The 27,901-nt window shown below is 40.9% G+C and overlaps 1 pseudogene; it reads left to right on the top strand.

Annotated features, from left to right (window-relative positions):
* The first annotated feature begins 3,533 nt into the window (after positions 1 to 3,533).
* Positions 3,534 to 26,305, top strand: LOC122115527 (annotated as a pseudogene).
* The last annotated feature ends 1,596 nt before the right edge of the window (positions 26,306 to 27,901 follow it).

Raw genomic sequence — 27,901 nt, forward strand, 5'->3', positions numbered from 1 at the left:
ACTTGATTTCCCAACGTCTTGGGTAGGATCACCCTGTACTTCGAATCCCTTCCCCAGCCATTCAGTAACTGGGTCATGGGCAACTTTAATCCACTGCAAGTCCTGGTCCGATAGTCTGGTGCCTGTAGGAGGTCTCGAGGCCTGGGCCTGGCAATTTTGCTGTCATAACTTGATCCACCTGGAGGGCAACCTCCTGTGCTGTTTGGTTGGCCAAGTTGTTTTCCTGGGCCACTGGGTTATTGGACTTTTGATGTCCAGGGCAATGAACTATTGCTAGTTGTTTTAGGAGCCACAGGGCTGCCAGCAGTGCTAAAATTTCTTCCTTATTTTTAATTGTTTTTCCTTCTGCAGCCAACAAGCCCCCCTCCTGTTATATGACCCTATGTACATGTGTAGTGGCAAAGGCATTGCGACTCTCAGTATACACAGTTAATTTCTTGTCTTTATCCAGCATTAATGCTTGGGTCAGTTCCACCAGCTCAGCCCACTGGGTGGACATCTTGTTGGCAAGCTCTCAGCCCATATCACTCTTTTCCCACCTATCATTGCTGACCCAGCATACCTTTTTTTTTCCTGTATGAAACTGCTCCCATCAGTGTACCAGATATAGTCTGCATCCCACAGAGGCTGGTCCTGTAGATCTTTCTGTACACCATGTAGAGCAGCCAGGATTTCCATACAATTGTAGAGTGGAGTCTCCAAGTCAGGGTCAGGTAATAGGGTAGCTGGGTTTAGGGCAGATGGAGCCTGAAAAGTGATTCTTGGTGGGTTAATTAAGAGTCCTTGGTAATGGGTGAGCCGGGCATTGCTGGGCCTATGGTCTGGGGGCTGTTTAAAATTCCTTCAATTGCATGAGTGGTGATTACTCTCAATTCCTGTCCCAAAGTTATTTTATCAGCATCCTTTAGCAACAAGGCTGTGGCTGCTATCATTTGCAGACAGGGTGGCAAGCCAGCCACTACAGGATCTAGTTTTTGGATAGATATGCCACAGGGTGGTGCCATGGCCCTAGGTACTGAATCAACACCCTCTTAGCTGCTCCTTTGATCTCATCCACACACAAGTGGAAAGGCTTAGTGACATCAGGTAATCCCAGAGTGGAGATTGTTAGTAGGGCCTCTTTGACTTGTTGAAAGGTGTCCCCCATGTCCTGCATCCACTGATAGGGTTCTTTGTCTCTATTAGCCTAATATAGGAATTGGGCCATTTCTGCTAAGCCTGGGATCTACAACCTCCAGATCACAGAAACTCTCAGACCTAGCAGAGGTTCATAGGGGTTGATATCTTAAGTACTGTCTCTTTCCTGGCCTCTGACAGCCACCTCACTCCCCCTTTTAAGGTGTACCTCAGGTAACTTCTTGTTTGCAGATCTGAGCTTTCTTAGCAGAGGCCTGATATCCTATTTTCCCCAAGGTTCATAGCAATGACTTAGTTCCCTGGAGGCAGTCTTCCTCACCTTGGGCGGCAATCAGGAAGTTGTCCACATACTGCAGGATGGTTAACTCAGGTGAGAGCGGAACTCATCTAGGTCTTCATGGAGAGCTTCATCGAAGATCATGAGGGAGTTCTTGAACCCTTGCGGCAACCTTGTCCACATCTGTTGGCCACTTATTCCTTCCTCTGGGTCACTCCACTCAAAGCCAAACAGATCCTGGCTCTTAGGGGCCAAGGGCAGGCAAAAGAAATCATCTTTCAAGTCCAACACCGTGTACTGTGAGAGTGAGCTAAGAAGCATGTATGGGTTAGGAACAGTAGGATGAATGTTCATTACTTTCTTGTTTACCTCTTGCAGGTGGTACATTGGAAGGTAGTCATTGGAATGAGGCTTTCAGACAGGCAACAGAGGGCTGTTCCCTGATGACTGGCAGGGTCTCACTATTCCTAATTCCAAAGTCAACAGATGTGAGGGGCTATTCCAATCCGTGCCTCTTGGGTCGTAGGGTACTGACAAACCCTGACAGGGTCAGCTCCGGGTTTTAGTTCCACATAGATTACTGGTCTATGTCTGGCTAACCCCCTTCCTCCAGTCTTATCCCAAGTCTCAGGAAATTCCCTCAACCATTGATCTAGGTTGCCATCAGAGTCCAGGGCCGCTGGTGTAGCCGATAGTCATCCTCTACCATGAGGGTCAGGACCTGGATCAGGTGTCCTTTTGGGTCCAGAACTACAGCCCCATTTGATTGAAAATGTATCTGGGCTCCAACTTTAGTGAGGAGGTCTCTGTCCATCAACAGGTAGGGATATTCCGGGATAACTAAGAACAAGAGGGATACCCAGCCCACGCCTAGGTCCACCATTCTCTGGGTAGTCCACTGACATTTATTCATCCCAGTGGCCCCTTGTATGCAGGATGCTTTTTCAGAGAGTCTGCCAAGGGACTTGAGCATAGAGTGTTAGGCCCCTGTGTCCACCAGGAAGTCCCCTGGGGTCCCTTTCACCTTAAGCTTTACCCTGGGTTCAGGGAAGGGAACCAAACCCCTTCCTTCCTATTTGTGACCTGAATCTCTCATGGTTAGAACAGTGGGAGGTTTTGCTGGCAGCCATTTTTTCCTGAAGTCCTCCCACTTCTTTGGACAGTCTTTAGCTCAGAGTCCTTTCTCCTTGCTCACGATTATGCATCTATGGGGTCTGGATTCAGGACCTGTTCCCCCTGTTGCAGTGACTAATACTCGGGCCATAGTCTTTGCCTCTTTCTCCTCTGGGGGATCCTGTTGTTGAACACACACTGGGCCAAGTGTAGTAACCCAGGAATGTTCTGGCCTTCTAAATTTTTTGGGTTTTTGTAACTTTTTCTTGATATCCATGGCTGCCTGATTAACAAAGGCCATGACCTCTGCTGCCTGATTTTCTGGTGCCTCTGGGTTCATAGGAGTGAACTGCCTAATGGCCTCCATTAACCTTTCCAAATAAACTGTGGGGGTCTCTTCTCTTCCCTGTAATACCTCATAAACTTTGGCCAAATTAGTAGGTTTTGGGGCCATAGCCCAGAGAGCTGCCATTAGACATAGACCCGGAGACCCTCCCTATCTTGAGGGGTGTTGTAATTCCACTGGTCATCTGGTGGGCACTCCACAGGGAAGGTGGCGTTAATCAAAGCAGGATTAATTGTGGGGCAACCCTCCTCCCCAGGAACTAGTTCTTGGCTTCTAATTGAATCTGCTCTGTCTCCTCCATAGTGAAGAGGATGTGGAGCAATTGCTGACAGATATCTCAAATGTGCTAGTGAGTAAATATTATACTATCTAAAATGGTAATTAAGTCCATAGGATTTTCAGAAAACTGGGCATTCTGATTTTCCAATTATGCAAATCACTAGTGGCAAAAGGCCAGTATGGAGTCTTGGGAGTCTGGTGTCATCGGGAGGCCCGAACTCCTAAAGTGGGAGAGCTACCATGGTATCAGATTGTTGGGGACTTACAGTATGTGCCCATTCTTGTGCCCCCCCCCCCCCCCCCCCCCCCGCACCCCCTCCCAGTCCCCCACCTCTCACTGCTTCCTTGTCTGGAATTGCTGGGACCTCAGGTTCAGGGGCAATGGGGTATGGCAGGTACGGTGAGGTGTTGGCAAGAAGGGAATCACCTGCTGATTCCTGCTGCAAGACCGAATAGAGTCAGACAGATCTTCTGGACTCCTCCTTTATGCCAAGAATGTTATGGTATACTGATTACGGGGGAGGCAAAGAAGGGGATAAGCGGAGGTGGGGGGAGGCTGGGAGGAAAGGAGGGGCTCCCCTACTAAGTCTCTCCAGACAAGAATATAAGGGATCTGGTCAGGCTGTCCGTGGTATCCTGGAAGGAAAATTTTGGTCTGGACCTGCTAGATTAGGCTCAGATGAAAGGGCCCTTCCAGGAGCCACCCCACACAGAGGGTCGGCCAGAGGAACAGAAAGTTATTCATTTGCCTTTCTTAATCTTGACGCTTCGGGAGTTACCACGGTCTTTAACATACTTAAAATGGTCGGTGAGGGGTAGGGTGTGATTCTGTCCCATCTTGCAAAATGGTGCTTTTCCTGACCAATCAGAAACTCAATGCAGGGACAAAAGAAGAAAGTTAGTACACGATACTGAGAGCAAATGTCATTCTCCCATGTGAGTGTCTGTTAATTCTGACAGTGAATTCCTATGAAATTTCAAAAGTATAAAAGGAAGATTATAATTTGGAGGCATTCAGTTTAAAGGTTTCATTTAGCAAACATAAAATAACATGCCACAACTAATCCCAAAGAAAAAGTGACAGACAAAAACACAGACAAGTTCCCTCCCCTCCCTCCCCCCCAGAGATCTGAACACACTGAAACTGACAATGGCCAGGGTCTTTCACAGGCAGGGACTCCTGACCCAGTTCAGAATTTCAGCCTGCTGGAATCCTGAATTTCTCCTGTCAGGTATTGGAGGGATTTTGAAACATGAATAACAAACAGTGCTCAACACATACACATGATTTAAAACAAAGACATGCTGTGCGTTGTAAATTGCCAAACCAAAAGTGCCAGACTACAGAGTCCCCCCCCCTCCCCCACCCAAATGTCCACAATAAACAGCAATTTATCCAGATGGGGTCTCAGGATGTCCCCCACAGACCCCGGTGGCAGTCTTTTAGCCAACACTCTTTGCCAACCAGAATTCAGAACCTCCAGACAACCGGATATATAGATAAAATACAAAGCAGCAATGCCTTAACTTACTGGCCAAGTTTTTGTGGCTCTGTCATGGGGCTTCTGGAGGGTCTTATGAGGGGGATCCTGGATAAGCCCCTAGGAATGTAATACACGGACTCGGGACTCCAGAAAGACCACAAGAGACCACGACCAATGCAAACAGCAAAAGAGTTGTTTATTTGCAAGCTCGAGCTCGGTCCTACATGCACTCAGTAACTGGTGATGCTAAAAGGCTCTGAACCTAAAATCAACATTTTTATAGTATTGAACAAACAAGTTTAGGGGATTTCCACATAAACAGTTACACAATAGGTAGATTTTTACAGAGATTATACTATTGATCCACATGTGACGGTTCTATGGTTGCAAACCCATTCTGTTCTGTTCCTGGAACAGCTGATACTTTTAGCAGTTCTGCTTTCTCCTGACTGGCTGTTGCTAGGGGTAGACAGGGTTGATGGCTATTGGAGGTTTTTCCAAGAATTGTTTTTCTTTCTCTCAGGGTTATTCTGAGGACAGTCTACACAAGATGATGGGGTCAGTCTCAAAATGGAGTTACTTTTGCTCTCTACTAGCAGATTAGAGATGACAATCTCACAGGGATCTTTCTCTGCCGAGGCTGATTGATCTGCAGTGTCCAGAACAATGAGTTTTTACAAATAGCCAGTTTTACTCCAATTATCATTGGAGGTAGTTTTATAAGCATAGTTTTACCTGGAACTTATTAAATTGCATTTGACAAACGTCATGTCTTTTACTGTGGGCCTGCTGGAAACTGCTACAAAAAAACTTGAAGGGCAAATGAATAATCCTAACATCTTTTTACTTAGAAATAAACAGTTAGGACAATTTTTTCTTTTAAACTTTTATCTGGGAGGCCAGACACTCCCCACAACCTCCCAAGTTTTTACAAAGGAGATGCCATTTTAATCTCTTTTTATAAAGTTATTTTCATTTGCATTTAAATGCCTCATTGAAACACTGGGCTACATCTTTACCTCTTGGTCAAAAGTTTGAACTGGCCACATTTTTTCTCTGCACTCTGAGTGCCCTACATGCAGCACAGTGAATCAAAAGACTGGCTATTTTTTTGTAGTCTGAGCTACCTCTAGGAAATTAGCAGTTTTTCTTAAGGTACTAGTACTGTAGCATCTCATTTTTAAGAAATACATCCAATTTTAAAATAGTATAGAGGTTAACTTATATCCTTTGTTCATACATCCCTTGTGGTCTAACTTGTGGGAATTAACATGTACAGAACGAAATATCTGAAGTAGCTTGTGTTTTACAACAATCAGCTGGCTTTGGGTCATGTGTGATGGAACAAGGCTGGCAAGATCTGGAGAGGGCTGTGGCATTTCGCAGCCTATATATATATATGTGCTACAGACCTGATTTACACATGCTTTTGTATGCTGGTACCACTGGTTCAGGGAGCTGTGACAACTTTGTTTTGTTTACTGGGCATTTCCCATTCACAAGCCACAGTGTATCTAGAGTATCTAGAGTTACTATGGTCCATTGATCTTAAAGGGAGTTGATGGGCACACAGAGGAGAAAACAGAGAATTAAAACCTTAGCTTTAGTTTACTAGCCATAGGTACAATATTTAACACTTAGCATAGATGGACATAGGAATGACATAAATCACAGGCAACTTAATTACAGATTTAATTTACTTTGCAAAGGAAACCATCTTTTTTTAACTCCTTTTCAAAGACCTTTTTTTAAAATTGTGAAAATACCATACAAAGGGGTTATAATTACATGGGCAAGATGAGTACATTTCGTATCAAGCATTATTGCCTCCTCTTTTGCTTCCCCTTCTCATCCATTCCTATTACCGCCCCCGCCCCCCCCCCCCCCCCCCCCCGGCATGCCACCCAACTCGGCCAAAGTTGTAAAGTTCATTTTTCAACATAATGACTTGTACATCTCATTGTTGCAATGGGTCCATCTGTATCCTATTTAAACATTACTGCCTGTTTTTTTTTTCCCTTTGGCTTATAGTCAGGTCACAAAGTTTTAAAGCAATTTAGATTAAATTACAGCTTTTATTGCCAAAGATCTTTTAGTACACAGAATACTTGGTAACCGTGAAACCTTAACCATTTACATATAAACAAATAAACAGACAGACATGTTTGTGCACAAACTATACAGCAAGCTTGGATTTTAAAATCAGTCATTTTAAAGTTTTGAAATTTTAGCGGTATTACTTTGCCTATTACAATGGAACCACATGGTCAGTTTAAAACACAAAATTTGTAACAACAAAAAGTTGGCTGCAAAGGACCAGCTCGGCTGGAGCACTGGGACCGATGGGACAGGGATCTCGGGATAGGTGGGCAAAGGAGTCAGTGAAGTGACAAACAGACACAGACTCAAAAGAGTTGCATCTGAGTGTATCTTTATTGAGGAGAATTAACATTTTTATAGTGTGTGATTGTGACATGGGTTCTTTGTTTATTTAAGCACATAATCAATTTTTTTAAAGGCAAAGCATTGATGAATTACATGAAAATTCATGACTATCCCATCAACTGTTTAAGCTAAGTGGTGCAAAACAAGTCTAGCATATTGTTTAATAGAATGTGTCATCTATTCAGCCTTTTTATGTTTAATAATTAAGAAACCTAAGACAGGGCTGTACTTACATTGTACTCTTTTTAATTTTATCCAACTAATTTCATCTTTATAAGCTCCTGTATAAGGAAATGGTTCTTGGTTGGTTCAGGAAATATGTTACTAACTTTATATTTTGTGTGAAAACACCATCTATTCCCTATAACGTAAGTTGGACTAAACTTAATCATAACTGTTGGGAGAATCTTTCTTTTTCTTTTATAATCAGAGGTCCCTTCTTTTTTAGAACTCTCTAAACTACTGGGATAACTCTTTCTAACTTAGTTTAGTTCATTGATTTTGTCTGTTGGACATATCTAGAAATTTTAAGTCTCTATATTTACTATTCGTGAGCTGCAAAACCGCTTGTGAAGTTGTAGGAGTTTCTGGAGGCAACGTCACATCAGATGATAGATTGATTGGGGCATTGCCCACATTTAATCTTTGGCCTTAGTCTTTATTACTTAGAGAAGCTGTCTCTATTGGACTGGAAAAATACAACATGCTCTGTTCGCAGATCAATAGAAAAATAGCCAAAATGAGAATAAAGGCAACGAATGTACAGCCAAGAAGAATATAGTAAGAATAAAGGTAGAGGCTATAAAGGTGCAGCGAAGTGTATGGGAAGCCTTGAACCAACACCTCCTTCCTGGGGCATGCTTCCTTGAAGCTCTTTGTCCAACGCGATCTCTCACGCAGACTCCGCAGAAGGTGGCGTGACATCCACTGGTCACAGAAAGATGTCCACTCAGCTGGAAATACCAGGAACCACTGGAAGTGAAGAAACTTAAGCGTTTGTCCTTGTTTCTCTGGCCAGAGACTATTCATTGAACTTGCAGTCCCTTATTCTGTTGTCGATGTCAAATCAGAAGCCATCTATCCACCACAGGCAGCTTTATGGAAGTGCTCTGCCCACCTGCGCCGGCCTCTCTTTGCTGAACCCAGCTAAGGACTCCTTGCAGACACATCTTCATGGCTGTTTGCCTGCTGTGATCTCTGCTCCTTTCCAAACGCTTGCTTCGGCAGCTTCCTCTCCATTGTGCCTCTCGGACTGGGTTCCCATGGTGGTTGGATACTGAGCTGCTTGTTAGAGGAGGAAACAAGAGTTGTTGTATACAATGGCAGGCCTGAACTGGCCTGGAGGCAGGACAGACACTCTCCCAGGTGGGACTTGTCAGGGCACAGGGCAGGCATCCTGCCACTGGGCCCTGGGTCACTGTGGTGAGCAGCAGTCACACTGGAACTTCTCTTTCTCAGAGAACAACGGGTTAAGTCTGACCAGATTGTCTTTTTTAGGAAATCCAGCTCTCCACCAAATCCTGGGGGATGCCTGGGGCTTGAGTCTATGGCAGGCTCAGTATCCAACCACCATGGGAACCCAGTCCGAGAGGCACAATGGAGAGGAAGCTGCCGAAGCAAGCGTTTGGAAAGGAGCAGAGATCACAGCAGGCAAACAGCCATGAAGATGTGTCTGCAAGGAGTCCTTAGCTGGGTTCAGCAAAGAGAGGCCGGCGCAGGTGGGCAGAGCACTTCCATAAAGCTGCCTGTGGTGGATAGATGGCTTCTGATTTGACATCGACAACAGAATAAGGGACTGCAAGTTCAATGAATAGTCTCTGGCCAGAGAAACAAGGACAAACGCTTAAGTTTCTTCACTTCCAGTGGTTCCTGGTATTTCCAGCTGAGTGGACATCTTTCTGTGACCAGTGGATGTCACGCCACCTTCTGCGGAGTCTGCGTGAGAGATCGCGTTGGACAAAGAGCTTCAAGGAAGCATGCCCCCAGGAAGGAGGTGTTGGTTCAAGGCTTCCCATACACTTCGCTGCACCTTTATAGCCTCTACCTTTATTCTTACTATATTCTTCTTGGCTGTACATTCGTTGCCTTTATTCTCATTTTGGCTATTTTTCTATTGATCTGCGAACAGAGCATGTTGTATTTTTCCAGTCCAATAGAGACAGCTTCTCTAAGTAATAAAGACTAAGGCCAAAGATTAAATGTGGGCAATGCCCCAATCAATCTATCATCTGATGTGACGTTGCCTCCAGAAACTCCTACAACTTCACAAGCGGTTTTGCAGCTCACGAATAGTAAATATAGAGACTTAAAATTTCTAGATATGTCCAACAGACAAAATCAATGAACTAAACTAAGTTAGAAAGAGTTATCCCAGTAGTTTAGAGAGTTCTAAAAAAGAAGGGACCTCTGATTATAAAAGAAAAAGAAAGATTCTCCCAACAGTTATGATTAAGTTTAGTCCAACTTACGTTATAGGGAATAGATGGTGTTTTCACACAAAATATAAAGTTAGTAACATATTTCCTGAACCAACCAAGAACCATTTCCTTATACAGGAGCTTATAAAGATGAAATTAGTTGGATAAAATTAAAAAGAGTACAATGTAAGTACAGCCCTGTCTTAGGTTTCTTAATTATTAAACATAAAAAGGCTGAATAGATGACACATTCTATTAAACAATATGCTAGACTTGTTTTGCACCACTTAGCTTAAACAGTTGATGGGATAGTCATGAATTTTCATGTAATTCATCAATGCTTTGCCTTTAAAAAAATTGATTATGTGCTTAAATAAACAAAGAACCCATGTCACAATCACACACTATAAAAATGTTAATTCTCCTCAATAAAGATACACTCAGATGCAACTCTTTTGAGTCTGTGTCTGTTTGTCACTTCACTGACTCCTTTGCCCACCTATCCCGAGATCCCTGTCCCATCGGTCCCAGTGCTCTGGCCGAGCTGGTCTGTTGCAGTGGCATATCATGATGGCAGGTCAGGTGAGGGGAGAGGTCACAGAATCAAGTTGAGTGGGCATGAAACAGAAACTGAATTACCATGATGCCAAGATGGCACATCCATCACATGCTCAATGCTAGAGAGATTTAATAGAATTTAATACACTTTTGGTAATATCCAAACTTGTTGACTTTTTTTTTTTTGCAGGTGGGGAGTGGTGAGTTTAAACTCATCCATTCTTTTATCTCAAGGAGTATAAACAAACTATTGTTGGCTACATTCTTCCAGTGCTTTACCAAGGCATTTAGCATAGGAAATATTTGTAAATATCTTTAGTTAGAAGAAGCTAATTTTGGAACAGCAAGCAACAGAGTTTAAGGGGAGGAGGAAGAGGAGAAGAGGAGGAAGTAGCAGAATGGAGAGATGGTTGCATTTGCACATTTGTGGACACAATGTGTGAACTTGGTTATGCACATTCATCCACTCATCTCCACAGTGGGTTGGCTGAGATTATGGACATGTTGTGCAGGTCTCAGCTGTTAAGCCTTGGCTAACTAAGCCAGTGAGGGCCAGGACGTTTTGTTCAAGTACTCCCCCAACCCCCTGCTGCCTCAGTGGACCATTCTGGGTTCCTCAACAGGACATTGATGGGTAGATGATCAGATTGCCCTCTGCACACAGTAGAGTGGCCAGGCCCCAAGAGTAGAACAAGATGCTGCTGTGGTAGAGGAGAGAAACTGAGTCTGGGGTTGACCCTAGAGCATCCAAACCATCTGTAAATCAACTATGTCCCTATGACCAAGGGGATAAAAACGATGTACCAACAGCCATGTCTCGATTTCCTTTTTGGGGCACTGTATCTCCCAACATCTTCAACTCTATCCCTTATTTCCCTCCCATTCTCACCTACATCTTCTTTTCTTCATTGTCCACTCTGTGTCTAGTTATGTTCACAGCCAGCTCAGTTTACCCCTCCCCATGACTGATTAAATCAACAGACAACTCCAAAAGGGAACAAAAACACCTCTTGGTTTCCATCTTTTCCTGAGTTCGTTCAGAGAAACATTATTCGATGGTCCTCATAGCTGAGTACTTTATCTGGCTACATAGTATTTCACCCAAAGTAGGCTTTGTGGAGCCATCTACCAGTGGATATTGGGGCTCAGTTTTAATTTCTGGGTACTGAACTCAAAGGCCAAGATCTTGAGCCCTAGGAAGACTACTGAACCATTAGAGACATGCAGGGGTCAGTCATCAAACTTCACCATGACAGCTTCCACTGCAAGCCTGCCCAGGCCCACCCCTACCTCATCCTGGCCAATCTTCCTTTGTACCTCATCCTGGCCAATCTCCGTTGGGAAATATACATATCCAGGATGTAGCCAAATAGCCACCAGAAGTTGGCAGCATAGAGCAGCTTGATCCTCACCTGTGGGCACGAGGTAGAATATATCAGTGGTAGAATACCTGATATATATATATATATATATATATATATATATATATATGTATATATATATATATATAGGCACATATATATACATATATGCACACATATGTCATGTGATATAGATGCTTATATCATATATAGCCACATGTCACAAACATATTTGACAATGCAATATAAGGTGTATTATGCATATCATTTTTGTGAAATGAAATATTTGATATATAGTATATTATACATCTTATATGGTGCTTATTGTTTTTTTTAAATTAATTTTATTTTATTTGTGAACATACTGTACAGAGGGGTTACAATTACATGGGCAGGATAATGCGTACATTTCTTACCAAGCATTGCAGCCTCCTCTTTTGGGTTACCCTTCACATCCCTTCCCAGCCTCCCCCCTCTCCCCCCCCCATCCCAATCCTTCTCCTTCCCCCCGTTTCCCCCCCAACCCCCCCCCCCACACCGACGTTGTTAAACTCCTTTTGGACATGACAACTTGTACTTCTCATTGTTGCAACAGGCCTACCTGTATCCTTAAACAACTGGTTTTTCCCCATCTCCTCCACAAGTTATACTGACATCAAATATAGTGAAAGCAGGGGTTATACTGTGGGGGAGGGACATACAAAGCAACAAAGAGATAATCTTATAAATGCGTTAGAAACACATGCATGAAAGAAAAAAACATTAAAATACATATCTAAGGGTTCATTTTCCTAACATCACATTATCTGACCTTTTCCGCTTGACTCAGACATATACTAGATATTGCAAATAAGAGAAACCATGGGACCTGTGTTTCTTTGGGCCTGGCTTACTTTACTTAAAATAATTTTTTCCAAGTTTTTCCATTTCCTAACAAATGGGGAAATGTCATTCTTTCTGATGGAGGCATAGAATTCCATTGTGTATATATACCACATTTTCTTGATCCATTCATCTACTGAGGGGCATCTGGGTTGGTTCCATATCTTAACTATGGTAAATAATGCTGCAATAAACATAGTTGTCCTGGGAGCTTTAGTGAGGTGTTGTTTGTAAACATTTGGGTAAATGTCCAAAAGTGGGATTGCTGGGTCATAGGGGAGTTCTATGTAAAGTATTTTGAGGAACCTCCATACTGCTTTCCAAAGTGGTTGAACAAGTTTACATTCCCACCAACAATGAAGTAAGGTTCCTTTCTGTCCACATCCCCTCCAGCATCTGTTCTTGTTACAGTTCTTGATTTTTGCCGTTCTAACTGGGGTGAGGAGATATCTCAAAGTTGTTTTGATTTGCATTTCTTTTATGGCTAGGGATGTTGAACATTTCTTCATGTGTCTATTGGCCATCCTTCTTTCTTCTTCAGAGAAGTTTCTCTTTAAGTCTTTTGCCCACTTATTTATTGGGCAGTTGTTTCTTTGAGGATTTGTTGTTGGGGGGTTTAATTTTTTGAGTTCCAAGTATATTTTAGATATGAGACCCTTGTCTGTTGTATGGCAGTAAAGATCTTCTCCCAATCCGTGGGCTTTCTACTGATCTTGCTAGCTATGTCATTTGCCCTGCAGAAGCTCTGCAACTTTATGCAATCCCATTTGTCCAATCTTTCTTTGATTTGTTGTGTTTCCGGGTCTCTATTCAAAAAATTTCAGCCTGAGCCAAGGAGACCTAGGGTTTCTCCTATTCCATCCTGTAATGTTTTCAGAGTGTCTACTTTGACTTCAAGGTCTTTGATCCATTTGGAGTTGATTCTGGTGCAGGATGATATATAAGGATCTAGCTTTAGTTTTCTACATATAGTTAACCAATTTTGCCAGCACCATTTACTGAAGAGGCTGTATTTCTTCCATTCTATTGATTTAGCTCCCTTATCGAAGATTAGATGGCTATAGGTCTGTAGGTTCATTTCTGGGTTTTCAATTCTATTCCATTGGTCCTGAGGTCTGTTCTTATGCCAATACCATGCTGTTTTGATTACTATGGCTTTATAGTAGAGTTTGAAATTTGGTATTGATATTCCTCCAGCAGTGTTCTTTCCGTTGAGGAGGGTTTTTGCTATTCGGGGTCTTTTGTTGTTCCATATGAATTTTTGGATTGCCTCTTCTATTTCCTTGAAGAACGAGGTTGGAATTTTGATAGGTATTGCGTTGAATTTGTAGATAGCCTTGGGAAGTATTGCCATTTTCACGATGTTAATCTTTCCAATCCAGGAGCATGGGAGGCTTTGCCATTTTTTTAGTTCTGTGTTGATTTCCTTTTTCAAGATTTTAAAGTTTTCATCATAGAGGTCTTTCACTTCTTTGGTTAAGTTAATTCCTAGGTATTTTATTTTTTGTGGGGCTATTACAAATGGAGTTGCTTTCCTAATTTCAGCCACACTTTTCTCATTGTTGGCATACAGAAAAGCCATTGATTTTCGGGGGTTAATTTTATAACCTGCTACTTGCCAAAGTTTTGAATCAGCTTGAGTAATTTGGGAGTGGAGTCTATGGGATTCTTTAAATACAAGATCATGTCATCTGCAAAGAGGGAGAGTTTTATTTCTTCTTTCCCTATTTGGATCCCTTTTATGTCTGCATCTTGTCTTATTGCTGTAGCTAGGCATTCTAATACTAGATTGAAGAGAAGTGGAGAGAGTGGGCATCCTTGTCTTGTTCCTGAGTTAAGAGGAAATGGCTTTAGTTTTTCACCATTGAGTATAATGCTGGCTGTAGGTTTGTCATATACAGCCTTTATTGTATCGAGGAATGTTCCATGGATTCCTAATTTTTCCAAAACCTTCATCATAAAGGGGTGTTGGATCTTGTCGAATGCTTTTTCTGCATCTATTGAGATAACCATGTGGTTCTTATTCTTGCTCCTGTTGATGTGATGAATAATATTAATTGATTTGCGTATATTGAACCAGCTTTGCATCCCTGAAATGAATCCTGTATGATCGTGGTGTATGATTTTTTGGATGAATTGTTGAAGTCGATTGGCCAAAATTTTGTTGAGAAGTTTTGCATCAATATTCATCAAAGAAAGGGTCTATAGTTCTCTTTCTTTGATGAGTCCCTGCCTGGTTTTGGGATGAGGGTTATGATGGCTTCATAGAATGTGTTCGGTAGTGAGCTTTCTCTTTCAATTTTGTTGAAGAGTTGGAGGAGTATTGGTGTGAGCTCTGCTTTGAAGGCCTTGTAAAATTCCGCTGTAAAACCATCTGGTCCTGGACTTTTCTTAGCTGGGAGGTCTCTTATTGCTGTTTCTATTTCAGTGCTTGATATGGGCCTGTTAAGATTGTTTAACTCATCTTGGTTTAGTTTTGGCATGTCAATATTTGATAGGAAAAGGTCCATTTCTGTCAAGTTCTCAAACTTATTAGCATAGAGTTTTGAGAAGTATTCCCTTATAAGGTTCTGAATCTTGGTTGTTTCTGTGGTGATGTTTCCATTCTCATCTCTGAGTTTATTAATTTGGGTGTGTTCTCTTCTTTTTCTGATAAGATTTGCTAAGGGTCTGTCAATTTTGTTAAGTTTTTCAAAGAACCAACTCTTTGTTTTGTTGATTCTTTCTATAGTTTTTTTGAATTCTAATTCATTAAATTCTGATTTAATTTTGATTATTTCTTTCCATCTACTGGATTGGGGTTTATCTTGCTGCTCTTTTTCAAGGAGGTTTAGATGTGTCATTAAATTGTTAGTTTCAGATCTCTCCAATTTGTTGATGTAGGAGCTCAGAGCTATAAACTTGCCTCTGAGTACTGCCTTTGCTGTGTCCCAGAGGAGCTGGTAATTTGTGTGTTCATTTTTGTTGAATAGCATGAACATTTTAAATTCCTTTCTAATCTCTTCCATGACCCACTCATGATTCAGCAGTGTGTTGTTCAGCCTCCATGTAATGCCGGACTTTCTTTGGTGGCTTTTGGTGTTGAGATCTAATTTTATTCCCTTGTGGTCAGAGAGGATGCAAGGTATAACTTCAATGTTTCTGAATTTAGACAAGTTTGCTTTGTGGCCTAAAATTTGGTCTATTTTAGAAAATGATCCATGTGCTGCTGAGAAAAACGTGTATTCTAATGCTGCTGGGTGAAATGTTTGGTAGATGTCTGTTAAGTCTAGTTGATCTATGCAGCTGTTTAGATCTGCGGTTTCTCTGTTGAGTTTTTGCCGAGTTGATCTATCTAGTGGGGAGAGTGGTGTGTTAAAATCCCCAACAATTAATGTCTTTGGATCTATATGGGATTTGAGGGAAAGTAGTGTTTCTTGGATAAATTTGGGTGCTCCATTGTTTGGCGAATAGATATTTAGAATTGTAATATCTTCCTGAAAGAGAGATCCTTTAATTAGTATGTAGTGACCTTCTTTATCTCTTCTCATGAATTTTAATTTGAAGTCTATTTTATCTGATATTAGGATTGCAACTCCCGCCTGTTTATGGGGGCCATTTGCTTGGTAGATTTTGTTCCAGCCTTTAATATTGAAAATGTGTTTGTTTTTTTTGGGCAAGATGTGACTCCTGCAGGCAGCAGATAGAAGGGTCTTGTTTTTTAATCCAACTAGACAGTCTATGTCGCTTAATTGGAGAGTTCAGTCCGTTAACGTTAAGAGATAGGACTGAGAGGTATTTGGGAGTTCCTGCCATGTTATCCATCTTCTTGGGGGCTGCAAAAACTGGGTTCTTCCTATGGTTCTTGGATTCTCAGTTTGGGTGCAGTTTCTTGGCCTTTATTGCGGTCTTGTTGGTTTTCTATGTGTAGGACATCTTTAAGAATCTTTTGTAGGGCTGGTTTGGTGGAGATGTATTGTTTCAATTTTTCTTTGCTATGGAAGGTTTTTATTTGGCCTTCAGTTATGAAGGAGAGTTTAGCTGGGTACAGTATTCTTGGTTGATAGTTGTTTGTTTTTAGGGCATGGCATACATCATTTGATTGTCTCTGCTGAGAAATCTGAGGTGATTCTAATTGGTTTCCAATTATAGGTGATTACCCTTTTCTCCTTGACAGCTTTAAGGATCTTTTCCTTGGTCTGAGTTGATCCTGTGTGGATTATAATGTGACGGTGGGATGTTCTATTCTGGTCTGGTCTATTTGGGGTTCTAAAAGCTTCTTGTATCTGAATAGGCCTATCTTTTTGTATGTTTGGGAAGTTCTCTGCTAGGATCCTGTTAAACAAATTTCCTAGACCATTAACTTCTGTTTCTAGGTGCTCCTCTACACCCATTATCCTTAGATTAGGCCTTCTGATGGTGTCTTCCAGGTGTTGGATAGATCTATCATATTTCTTGGACTTGTCTTGGATGGTTGTATGTTCTTTCTCTATAATATCTAGGCTGTCTTCAATCCCTGAGATTCGATCTTCTGCATGGTCTAACCTGCTGTCAAGACTCTCTACCTTGTTTTTTTTATCTCTTTTCCTTCTAATTGGTCAGCTTTGATGGCTTCAAGTTCTTTGTTGAAGCTCTGTTTTAGGTCTTGTATGAATTTCTTTACTTCCTTAATTTGGTGTACAGTGTTTGTTCTCAAATCACTTAGTTGATTGGTTATGGTTTCTTTGGACTCCCATTCCTTCTGTTGGGTTCCATTCAGCATTCCCTTTGTGGTCTCCCTGACTTCCTTCAGCTCTTTGTTAATGGATTCCATGAATGCCTTTAGTGATCTTTGTGTATTCTCTACCTGGTCTCTCAATTCCTGTATTACTCTTTGATTAGCTTCCTCCCGTTCCTGGGATTCCTGTAGTTCTCTTTCCTCCGTTCGTGGGATTCCTGCAGTTCTCTTTGAGTGTTCTCAGCCTGCTCACGCCATTCCTCCCTTTCTCTTTGAGTATTCTCAAGTTGTTCATGCAAATCCTGTATCAGTTTTTGAGTAGCTTCCTCACGCTTATGATATTCCTGTATAAGCTTTTGGGATGCCTCCTCTCTCTCCCTTTCACCCTCATACAGAGTCCTTTGTAAGTTGTCAAACTTCTAATTTATCATGTTTGCCAGCAGTGTTTGTAGAGCTATTTGGGAACTCTCCTCTGGATTATTCATTATCTGTTCTGACCCCTGATTATCAAGATTGGGAATTGAGATATCCGGATTTGCCATTTTTCTTGTGTTTTTCCGGCTTACTCTGCCCATTTGAGATGAAAATAGCACCAGTTTTGTGCTAGAACACTATCTTAAGGCAACCATCAATCAAAGTTTGCATTTGTACAGACAATAGTCTACAGATACAATCTAGTTCAACAGATAAATCTATTCAACATCAAACAACTATATGTTAATGGGCTTCAAACCCAGAGAAGAATTTGGAAAACCAGAAATTATTAGGGTTAGGGAGAGATGTGGGTAAAAAATAGGAATAGATTGGTGTGGGGAGGCACAGGGAGAGTTAACTATGTCCTAATCTCAATGCAGGAAATAGGTTGGGTAGGATGCAAGTAGAGAGAGAGAGAAAAAGAAGAAAGGGAAAAGGAAATGAAAAGAGACCAGAAAAAAATAGAAATGTAAAAATTAATATTATTATGGAGAATAAAAGACCATCTATTTAGAGAGGAATGTGAGTATATTAAGAGAAGGGAAGGGACATAGAGGAGAAGTGAAAAACTTTAAAAAAATGCTTAATATATTATATAGGTATAAAGAGGTAGTACTGCTATTAATGAATTTAAGTCTCAGAGGTTTTGAATTGAGTAATAAATTTGTGGATTAAGTGTGTACACAATGGGGGATAGGGTCTACTAGTTAACTACGGGTTTATCTGAGGATGTGCAGGACAAGAGTTAAGTCACATAAAGAAGATCAAAAGAGAGGAAAAGGTGGAAAGGATAAGAAAGGGAGAAAAAAAGATCAGAAGTTCAGTAGAGCTAGACAAAAAACAAAAAGATAGTTAAGAAAGAAAGAAAAAGAGAAAGAAGACAAGAAAAGAAAGGAAAATGCACATTCACGTATTCCTAAAATAAAAATTATAAGAGGAAAAAAAAAGTTACTGGAAAACTATTTTTTTTTCAAAAGAGGCAAAAATTAAAGATTAATAAAATTTTTAGAAAAGGAAAAAAATTTTTTTTATATTTATAAGGTACCAAAAAAAAAAAAGAAAAAAGAAAAGAAAAGAAGAAGGAGAAAAAAAAAAAAAGTTCTTTGATTTTTTTTTTTGATTTTTTTGGGAGGGGTGGGAAGAATCCTGTATCTCCCTTTTGTCTGTAACCAGCCTCTTGTTGGAGTCTCTGGTCAGCTTGAGGTCCTGTGGCTTGATTGGTTTCTTAAGTCAGTTTGTTCAAACAGGCAGAAAAATGCTCTGCTTTACCCAAGATTTTGAGATCCCCCTCCCAGATTAGTTTAATTGGAGGGTGATCTGCTTTGAGAATCACAAAAGAGGGGGATGCAGTGGTGAGGCTAGGTTCTGGGTAGAGTTGAGGCCTTTCAACAATCAGTAGCTTTTCCCTGGGGCTATTTTGTGAAAAAACTCACAGAGCCCAGCCTGAAGCCATTCTCAGGGTTTCTGTTTTTCAATTGATTGTGGAGGCTGCTAGAGGGAGGGGCAGCCTCTGGCTCTGGTTACCCAGTGAGGAAAGCCACTCCAATGGCTGGCGCCTGAGTTGGGTGACTTTTCCCTGGATGGAGCTGAGTCTCGCAGGTCACTTCGCCGTTAAGTTCTTGTGACCTTCTAAATGACTCGTTTTATTCCAAGGCCTGAGTTGGAGCTGGCAGCTCCTCCAAGCTTTGTCGGTATCCAAGATGGAGATCACCGGTGCTAGGGGGGGAGGGGTGGCCTTCCCTCCTCTGCTCCCTGAGAAGGAGTGAGGACTTTGGGCTTCTACTCACGCCGAGTCTTGGATCCTGGGACGTCTCTGGTCTGCAAACTGCAGGATGAAGATGTCTGCTCCTTGTCGGTTCTTGCTGGTGTTGAGTAGAATCTGCTCGCCTGCTGCATCTGGCTTCTTCGTCCCGGACTCTCTGTGTGAGCGCTCAGGTATGGCCCCGGCTGCGATCTCCGCCATGACCCTGCCTCCACCCGTACTTTTTGTTATATCGGAATTCGGGGACCCCCAGAAGACCACCAGAGACCACGATCAATGTAAGCAACAAAGAGCCAATTTATTGCAAGCTTGAGCTTGGTCCTCCACGTGCACGGTAACTAGTGATGCTAAGAGGCCCTGAGCATAGAATCAGCACAGTTTTTATAGTCTTGAACAAACAACTTTAAGTTTTACATAAGAAATTACATGATTGGTTAACATTTAAAGCAAGCTAAGCTGGGCAAATATGATTGATTGACCTTTACAGAAAAAATGTCCTTGGTCCATAGCTTGACCGAAAACGGTGGTTATGAGTCACACCTGGACCAACAGAATGCATGGCATGTCTCGCCCTGGGCTCTGAAGAACTGGTTGGTTAGAAACTCTTAGTCCTAGGTGGCTGGGGGGCAACAGCATTTGGGGGCTAACACCTGCCTTAAGCAAATGCCATCTATGGCTCCAAGAATTGTGCATGGCTTTCTGTCATAAATTCCTAGCATTGGACCTAAAGTGGATCACCAGTCAAGTCATAGAACTGACATGGAGTGTTAAACAAAAATGGAGTTGCTTAGGTTTCTTAAAACATTATATTTCTTCCCTAGGGCCTTACTGCCCCAGCCTCCAGGAAGGGCATTGCAGTTGTGGGGATAATTCTGAGGACTTTGAGCTCTTGGTCAAGGCTGTAAACCCTTTGAAGTCTTTTACTAAGCAACTTTAGGCTCCCAGGCTGACATTCCACTACTGAGTAACTAAAACCAGTCATAGTTAAAATCATACAAAAACCATAAAATCATCTAGCACAAAGCAATTTGTACAGAAGCAAAAATGAGCGGTTAGTAATCATAACTTCTAAATTCTATTACATTAAGCATTAATGTTACTCCATGCCTTTTAATAAATTCATTGAGTGCTTGCCTACTTTGATGAGGGCAGTCCAGTTCTCTGCCTCTTTCACTCCACTCCTCAAGGTTTTAGCAGAGTTTTTAGCAAGCAAAGGTACAGAAGCAAAAATGGCTGTTAGGTTCTGTCTATTTATTTTTACATATTTCAATATGAATGACATGATGTATATGATATGTAATTTATAATGCATATCATATACATTAGAATATATCATCGATTACACATAGTATATGCAACATTGATTGCATCATATATTCAATATTATATAAACATATAATATAGGTACTTGTATCTTTATATGATACATCATAAATGTACATTGTATATATGTATCTCTCTATATATTATGTAATATGTATGATGTGTATATATACTATATATCCTATTCATCACTCATATATCATATATATCATACATATCATATTATGATACATATTAAAAATCCTATATCATATATGATATATATGATACTTGATATATAATAATATATGGTATGTAGATAGATTCAAAAGTAAAAGATATGTTAATAATAAAAATTCAAAGCAAGTTGCATAAAAGAGGACAAGTAAAATAACTGTATACTAATAAAAATTCCAAATGAGGATAAAATAATTATCAGACATAACATGCAAATAACTACACTGGAAAATTGAATTGAATAAATATCTTACCAAAATTCAAAGACAGTTATCATAAAAGTCTAGAAGATGTGTCATTATAGCAAAGGGTCTTACAGCTTTAAAACAAGCTCATATTTCCTTGCTATTACTTTTATGTACAGAAATTCATACCGGTGATAAACACAAATCTTTTTTTTTGGGGGGGGGGGTCCAGTTATGGGGCCTGAACTCTGGGCCTGGGCACTGTCCCTCAGCTCTTCAGCTCAAGGCTAGCGCTCTACCACTTGAGTCACAGCACCACTTCTGGCTTTTTGCTTTTTTCTTATGTGGTGCTGTGGTGCTGAGGAATTGAACCCAGGGCCTCAGGCATGCAAGGCAAGTGCTCTACCACTGAGCCAACTTCCCAGATACAACATAAATCTTTTCACTGGAATTATCATGGTCAGAGATGTTGAATATTTCTTCATGTATCTATTGGCTGTTCTTATTTCATTCCCAGAGAAATCTATCTTGGAAACTTTACCCCACATATAAACGGGATTGTTGTTTCTTTGAGAATTTGTTTATTATGGTGATTCAATTTTGTGATCTCTGGGTAGAGTTGGATATGAGGCCCCTGTCTGTTCTACAGCTAGATCTTGACTAGATGGTCTTCCAAACTGTGGGTTTTGTATTTATTTTGCTACTATGACCTTTGCCATGCAAAAATTCTGTAATTCCATGCAATACCATTTATTCATCCCTTTTTTTGATTCACAGTGTTACTGCGTTTTCACATGTTTCGACCTGATATCCAGGGTGATAGAGTATCATCTATTCCACAATGTAACATTTCACAATACCTGAACCTACTTCTAGGTCTGTGATCAATTTTGACTTGGTTCTGGTGTAAGGTGATATATAAAGCTATGTGTTCAGTTTTCTACACAAGTATAGCTCTTTCTGCCTGCACCATATTTAGAAGAGTCTCTCTTTCCTCAATCTGATGATTTTGGCTCCTTCATCAAAAATTAGGTGGGACATTTCTGTATTTTTAATGCTATTCCATGGGTCTTTATGTGTATTCATGTGCCAGTACCAACTTTACACCTACACACACATACACAATGTATGTGCATATATCTGCATATATAGGTATATATGTATATGTGTTTTTTGTGGTATGTATGTATGCTTTATAATACAGTTTGGAGGGCAGTATTGATATTCTTGCAGTAATGCTTTTCCTACTAATTGGTTGCTTCTTGTTATTGTGCTTCTTCTATTTTTCCATGACTTTTTGGATTACTTCTATTTCATTAAATAATGTTGTAGGAATACAAATAGGTTACTGCTTTGAATTTGGGCAGTTTCTCAAATTTCTCGACATCAATACTTCCAATCCAGGAGCATGTGATGTTTTCCCACATTATTAAATCTGCTTTAATTTCCTTTCTCATATTAGTAATGTGTTTCACATAGAGGTCCTTGACTTCCTTGTTTAAGTGAAAACCTAGGTATTTTCATTTGGAGGCTACTACAGAGAATGCCGCGGACCGGCTCTGTCGGGATGATGGAGGACACCTAGTGGAGGAACTGGAATAGGTGGGGAGATGGCAAACAGACAACTCACACATAAGAGGAGTGGATGCTGAGTGTGATTTAATGCAGAGGATAACAAACTTTTATAGCAAAAGTCTCCATAAGAAAGGGCAAAAGGTTACACAATCTTGCTGCAGGGCTTCATTCTTGGGTGGTCACCAGCTGGTCGCCTGATAGGCACTTGTTTCCGGCTTTACCTCTCTTTTTAAGAAATACAATGGGTTTCGATGTTTGTCACCAATTAACCACTAATTTTTTCTATAGAGGCCTTAACTGTCCCATTAAGATCTTTCCTGTTCCTTCTTTAATAGTAAGCACCATGGAGGCCTAGATCTAGCAAGTCTCTTAGTAAATGAAAGAGAGTAACAGGAAGTTCTTTCTCCTAAGTAGTTATCTCAGCAATTGCCATACATTCTTTCTGTTCTAGCCACGCCTACAGCTTCTTGCAAATCTCTTACCAACAATTCCTTCTGCTGAAGTGGCGTCATGAAACCCCCTATACTTTTATATTTACTTATGACTTGTCTACTAGCCTCCATAAGAGGGGCTTTCAGGGTAGCACTTAACTCTGGTGAGTTAGTCATATTTTTAAGACACGCATCAGATATTGGAGTTGTCAACACTCTTAAGAAAGAGCTTTGAATAAGGGAACGTTGAGCATGAGTAAGTACAATGAGCAGCAGAAACAGTAAAAGATTAATAGGCACTCCTATACAGTGAAGAAAAGAAAAGCAGGGACAGAAACACATCTTTCCCGGGGGGTTGCCAGCCTTTCCAGGAGGTAGGCTTCTTTGAAGCCCCATTCTCTGAGGTAGACTTCAGTGAAGTCCCATTCTCAGAGATAGGTCTCTGTGAAGCCCCATTCTCAGGTCTGAAAGCAGGTTTCCCATGCTAAGCAGACTCTACCGGAGTAGGCGTGGCAAAAGAAGTTGCTTTTTTGATTTAAGCTTCATTTTTGTCATTGTGGGCATATAGAAATGCTGCTGATTTCTGTGAGTTCATTTTAAACCCTGTTACTTTGCCAAAAGTTTGAACAGCCAAGTGAACTTGGGATGGAATCTAAAGAATTCCTATTTGTATTCACTTTTTATTTATGCCTTGCTGTATTACTCCAGCTAGGAATTCCAATTATATACTAAAGAGAAATAGAGAGCAAAGCTAGCACTCTACTTCTCATTCTAATGATAATGATTTTCCTTTTCACCATTAAGCTTAAAGGTAGCTATAGGTTTGTCATATGCAGTATTTATTATATTGAATCACTTTTGTGCCTATGGTATGATTCCTATTTGATCAGAGTTTATGGGTTTTTTAACTTAGTTCTTCATGTCAGCTATCCATCAGTTAATTGACAAGTTTTCCATGAATGTTCACACAAGAAATATGTCTATACTTTTTTTTTTTTTTTCCAGTCATGGGGCCTGAACTCTGGGCCTGGGTGCTGTCCCTCAGCTCTTCAGCTCAAGGCTAGCACTCTACCACTTGAGCCACAGCGCCACTTCCGGCTTTTTTCTTTTTGCTTATGTGGTGCTGAGGAATCAAACCCAGGGCCTCAGGCATGCAAGGCACATGCTCTACCACTGAGCCATCTTCCCAGCCCCATGTCTATACTTCTTTAATGATGAGTCCATATGTATATTTTTCAGATGAGCAATAGGCTTGCTTCACATAAGTTTGTAGGGAATTTTCCTTTTCTGTTTCATTGAAGTTTTTGAGGTGTATTATAGTGAGTTGTCTTTGAAGGACTTAAAGAAATCATCTCTGAATCCTTTTGTCCTGGGCTTTATTTTGCAGGGTTTTCCCAGTATCCTCTTACCTTTTTCTGAATCTTGACTCTGACTTGAGGTTGTTCCCTATCTCATCTCTGCTTTCACTTATTTCTCTCTTATTTCTCTCTCTGTCTTTGACTTTGTCTCAATTCAGATTTGCTAAGGGTCTAACAGTTTTATTCAACCCTTGTTATGGTTTTTGGGACTATTGTTTTTAATTCTAATTCTAATTGGTGTATTTATTTCCCCTTCCAATTTGTCAAAATTTACTTTGATACTAAGTGAAGTTGAAAAAAGGGTAATTAATATACATTGTTTCCAAAGCTCAACTATTAAAAAGAACCAGCAAATGTAGCATTACTCCTGCTCCGCAATTACTCTACCTGAAACAAATAACCACTTCTTTATAAATTCTTGTTCCTAAATAGAATATTAGAAGCTCTAGAAACATAGATGGATACTGACCTATGAGCAAAAAATAAGAGCAACACTTGTTAATGTGATCTATTTTAGAGCAAATGAAAGAACAAAGGCAAATTTTAGGCAAATTTTAATTAAGCAAGTAAAATCCAACTATGAATAATTGTGGGGCTTGAACTCTGAGCTTGGGCACAGTGCTGTGCTCCTCAGCTCAAAACGAGTACTCTACTGCTTGAGCCACAGCACCACTTCTGGCTTTCTGGTGGTTAATTGGAGATAAAAATCTCACAGAATTGCCTGCTCGAATAGCTTTGAACCATGATTCTCAGATCTGAGACTCTTGAATAATAAGGATTACAGGCATGAGCCACCAGCCCCTGGCTGATATGTATCTTTTACATAAATCATTGTGTGAAATTATTGAGTACATCTTTGTTTCTTACTACATTTCAATATCAATTTGGAATAAGACATCTTAGACAATGATCTTCTGCTACCTTTAAGCTTAATGGTGAAAGGGAAAACCATTACCACTAAAATAAGGAGTGAGGTGGCCGAGCCGGGGTTCGGGCATCCCTAGCGGGCCCCAGAGGCTGCTGGCAGTCCAGGGTCCAGAGGGCGCCTCAAGGGACCCTGTGGACCTGCCTCCTCACTCGCCTCACTCGCCACCCCCCGCCCCGGACCGGATCCCGGAGCTCCGCAGCCCAGCACGGGTCGGCCCTTCTGGAGGCCGGCAAGCCCTGCACGCCCCTTGGCGCACCGCCCTCCGGAGCTTCCCAGAGGCCGCGCTGATGTGGGGCTTCGTCCACGGAGCCCAGTTCTCATCAGAGGACTGGACTCCTGCGCCCCCCTCCACCCCCAATCGCCCTGATACCTTAAGAGGAGTCAGGAATGGGGCTCCAGAAATTCCACAAGTCTCTTGCCACTTTCTCCTTTGCAAAGTGCACGATCCAGATCCGGCAGGACTGGAGACACTTGGGAGTGGCAGCTGTGGTGTGGGATTCGGCCATCATTCTTTCTACATATCTGGAGATAGGCACAGTGGAGCTCAGGGGCTGCTCTGCCGTGGAGCTGGGTGCTGGCACGGGGCTGGTGGGCATAGTGGCTGCCCTGTTGGGTGCTCATGTGACTATCACCGATTGAAAAGTAGCCTTAGAGTTTCTTAAATCAAATGTTCAAGCCAACTTACCTCCCTATATCTGAACCAAAGCAGTTGTTAAGGAGCTGACCTGGGGCCAGAATCTGGGGAGTTTCTCACCTGGAGAATTTGACTTGATACTTGGAGATGATATCATATATTTAGAAGAAACATTCACAGATCTTCTTTGCACACTGGAATATCTTTGTAGCAATCATTCGGTGATTCTTTTAGCTTGCTGAATCTGCTATGAAGGGGATAATTACTTCTTAGCGATGCTGGACAGGCAATTTACTGTAAGGTTCTTCACTATGATTCTGAAAAAGACATATATATTTACGAAGCACAGAAGAAAAACCAGAAGGAGGACTTATAGGTGGCTGCACTCTGTAAGAATGTTGTCAATGAGTGTGTCTTAGACTCTAATGACATGGCTTCTTGCATCTTTCTCTGTCCAAACCTACTCAAGGGACAAACCATGTGGACAAGTTTTTGTTGTTTGTTTCTGGCAGGATTGGGGTTTGAACTCAAATGATTTACACTTGCTAGGCAATACTTTATCACTTAGCTACTCCTCTAGCCCTTTTTGGCTTTCGTTATTTTTAAGATAGGGTCTTAGGGTTTTTGCTCAGGGTTAGCGTTAGATAGCGATCCTCCTAGTTAGTTAAGAGTGCAGGTGAGTGTCACTACACCTGGCCTCATACTCACTTATTTTTTCTTTTATGTTCCAGTAACTATGGCTTAAATTCACAGCCTCACCCTTTTGTTTAGCTTTTTCACTCATTGATGGTGCTCTACCACTTGGGCCACACTTCTACTTTGGGATTTTTGCTGGTTACTTGGAGAAAAGAGACTTGGGGATTTTTCTGCCCAGATGCATTTGAACTGCGGTCCTCAGGTCTCAGCCTCCTGAGTAGTTAGGATTATAGGCATGAGCCACTGATGCTGGCCATGTAACTCCATTTTAAAACAAGGCAGTGCTTGTTCTATGCTGTTACTTTCAGTGATATTTTACTCACTCTGGAATTGGATTCACATTAAATGAAAATGAAATATGGGGACTTTTTTTTGGTCAGTTGTGGGGCTTACAGGGCCTGGGTGCTGTTTCTGAGCTCTTTGCTCAAGCCTAGTGCTCTACCGCTTTGAGCCACAGTGCCACTTCCTGTTTTTTTGTTTTTGTTAATTTTAATTTTTTATCCTGTGTTGGTCCCTCTTGGAGTTCATCGAGATGTAATGAGGGGCTGATATGTAACTGTCTTTAAACTAGTGACTTGCATTGATAAGGTTAAGTCATATAACTTACTTTAAACACATTCTGAGATGGTATTTATATTGCAGTTTTCCAATTTGCTGAAAATTGAGATTTAACAACATGTATTTCCTGACAGTGCTGTTGAAATCTTTTGCCTTTTTTAATCATCAAACACTTGTTTTTGTTTTTTTCGATTAGGATAGGAGTGTTCTAGTCTCACATTATGCTTTCTGGCTGAATTTCAGATTTAGCCATATAAACAAAGGAATGAATAAAACTAAAATTTTAGATTTAAAAAAAAATAAGGAGTGAGAGTGTGCTGGCTTTGCTCTCTACTTCTCTTTAGTATACAATTGGAATTTTCAGGCATAACTATGATCCACAATCTAGAAAAGCTCTAAGAAATTCAGTAAACAATAGATATTTTGAAATAAATTGTTATTTAAAAGTTGGTTGTAAAATTAATTTAACCTGTTATTTTGCCTGCTTCACCTATATATGCAGCAGTTAATTGTCGTGAATTAATTACATAAACAGTAATAAGTTTTAAGTTCAAAATGTATATTGAGGAAAATCTTCATATTTAAAACAGGACATCAAATAAATTCAGTAGTTATACATATATGCTATGTCCTGATATAATATTTCTATCTTCTTCATATCAACATAGTGACATAGCAATGTCATTGATTTGAGGAAAATAGGAAAGTATTTTAACATCTTCTGCAATAATCAGTGCTACATGCTTGTAGCAAACTTGGATATAGA

Source organism: Dipodomys spectabilis, unplaced genomic scaffold (assembly GCF_019054845.1).
Source record: "Dipodomys spectabilis isolate Male_0828 unplaced genomic scaffold, ASM1905484v1 ptg000120l, whole genome shotgun sequence".
Classification (NCBI taxonomy): Eukaryota; Metazoa; Chordata; class Mammalia; order Rodentia; family Heteromyidae; genus Dipodomys; species Dipodomys spectabilis.